This window comes from Aptenodytes forsteri, unplaced genomic scaffold (genome assembly GCF_000699145.1).
Source record: "Aptenodytes forsteri isolate BGI_AS27 unplaced genomic scaffold, ASM69914v1 Scaffold404, whole genome shotgun sequence".
Taxonomy (NCBI): domain Eukaryota; kingdom Metazoa; phylum Chordata; class Aves; order Sphenisciformes; family Spheniscidae; genus Aptenodytes; species Aptenodytes forsteri.
The window spans coordinates 4,237,095-4,239,340 of record NW_008795629.1 but is presented as its reverse complement, the minus strand read 5'-3'; the positions used below and the strand labels follow the sequence as shown (position 1 = coordinate 4,239,340).

At 69.3% G+C, this 2,246-nt stretch overlaps 1 protein-coding gene across 1 annotated transcript in view; it reads right to left on the bottom strand.

Moving 5' to 3' along the window:
* LOC103901469 (activated CDC42 kinase 1) overlaps positions 1-1,865 on the bottom strand; it is a 20,848-nt gene extending 18,983 nt beyond the window's left edge. Inside the window, 1 exon segment of the mRNA XM_019472894.1 lies at positions 1,786-1,865. The gene's annotated coding sequence lies outside the window, so the exon portion shown is untranslated.
* Positions 1,866-2,246: the final 381 nt, after the last annotated feature.

Here is a 2,246-nt window from a genome sequence, read left to right as displayed (position 1 = left end):
CAGCCCAGCCCCTCAGCAGCTCCTCATACCATGGAGGTGAGCTCAGCCGCGGAGCCGAGGCAGCCGAGCCCGCGGCGTGGGAGCAGCTAGCCACCCCCGCACGCGGCCCGCCAGCATCACCGCGCTGGCACGCCACGGGCCGGTGACTGATGCACGTGCTATGCCACCTTCCCTCCAACCCCGGCTGCCCCGAAACCCTCGCCAGCCTGTCCAGCAAGAGTGATGCTGCGGGGTCCCCAAGCCGAGAGGGGACAACCCCTGTCCCCACAGCCCCGGGCATGGATTCGGGTTACCCCCCCACGCGTCGGGTCCTCCTAGCCTGCCCAGGTTCAGCTGAAACCCAAACAATGAGGTCCTCTGCAAGGGGACGGATGGCATCATGCCATGCCGCCCCTGACCCACCTGCCTGCAATTCCCACCCCAGGGGGCGTCCCACCACAATGACAGCCGCTGGATAGGGCGCGCTGTCCCCTGCCCCCCAGGGTGGTGACAGTCACACTGACCACAGGGTGCCCCTCCCCTCCGCGGGGACACTGGACCTCCCCAGCCCTCTGGGACACCACGCTTGGCCCTGCATCCCTTCCAGCATCCCTGGGGACTGGGGCCACAGCATCCCCCGTGCCCTGTGCCCACCACCCTGCACAGAGGACCCCAGGAAGCGGCAGGTCCCCAAAACAAGCTCCCAGAGGGGGATGGGGTCCCCCACTCACCTCCAGCACATCACCCCGCTTGCTGTCACAGCTTGCCTGCTACCTTCCTGGTGGCCGTGTCACCTGGAAGTGATCTCACCAGCTGTGGCGGCAGCAGGGCAGCCGCAGCGGCACCCTGGGCTGGCTCGCTCAGCCCTGTCAGGGCCCCGGGGGCGGCTTCAAATTGCAGTGACACACTCCCCGGCCCAGCCGCTGTGGCGCAGGCGTGCGGGCACGCACATACCCACGTACAAACGCACACTGCTCCCACCAGAGATGGGGCTGCCGGCTACATCCTGCCTGCCCCGGGATGCTGCTGCCGCCCGGCTCCCCGGGAACCATCCCCAGCCCCTTGCTGGATTGCACCACCCCACGTCCCCTCCGTGAGACCCCGTACCGGTGGGTGTTTTGCCTCCCTCGGTGCTGGCACCTGATGCTGCTTGCTCGGCCAGCTCGGGCCAGCAGGAGGTCTCGGGGGGCCGGCACGGAGGGCTGGTGACCCCCGCGGTGGGGGTGGCCGGGGAGGCCGGGGTGCCAGGTTCCCCCTCGTTACCGTCTCCGGGCTCCCAGAGCCTGGCCCCATGGCCTGATCCTGCCCCCTGGCACAGAGCGTCCCCCACTCTGAGCCCCTGCCTGCAGCAGTGGCTGCCCGGGGAGGAGAGACGCAGCTGGGTAGGGGGCCCCCCCACCCTGACAGAGCCCAGCACAACCCCAATCCCCTCCCTAAGCCTCTTTCCTCCGCTAAATCCCCTCCGCAGGTCGAGCCAGGGCGGGCTGAGCCCATCTTGTGCCTCCCGACTCCCCCGCGCGAGCAGGGGACAGGCAGGAATTGTGGACCCCGTGGCTGATCCCCACCTCGATCCTGACCTCTCCCACCAAGGCAGGGACACAGCGTGGTGTTTTGGCGGACAAGCAGGCAAAGCAACACCCCACCCTGGCACCCACAGCACCCTGCCCACGCTGCCTGCCCTTGGCTCCGTGCCCACGGGCAGTGCCAGGGAGGGGAAGAGGGCAGTGGGCTGCCACAGTGGGGACGCTACCACCCTGCCCCAGTGCAAGGCTAGTTTGCGCCCGCCGGCCCCCGTGCTTGTCTTACCTGGGCCGTGGTGGCGGCGCTGCGGGGGTGCCTCGGCAGCGACAGCCCCAGTGTCGCAGTGAGCCGGGCGGTGTGCGAGGGGGCACGGCGTCACAGCTCAGCCATGGGGCTGGCAGGGCTGTGGTGACGGTTTGACGCCGGCCGCTGGATCCCCCTGGGGCAAAGCGGGAGGGAGAGGTCAGGATGGGCCCCCCCAGCCCAGCACCCCCTGCCTACCCACCCCAGGTCCTCCAGACCCCCCAGGAGCACCCAGGGCCACCCCGCACCCTACCCAGGCAGCTGAAAGAGCCTTTGTGAAGCTGTCCCCACGCACCCCAGGGCATGGGTGGGCTTTGCCCCCAGTCCTGCTGGAGAAAGGGGGGGCACTGGCATGAGCCCCAGGTCCAACCAGACCCTCTCCCCTGGGGGTGCCACTGCCGGTAGCCCCATTCCCACTTTGCTGCAGGACATGGTCTTGGGGT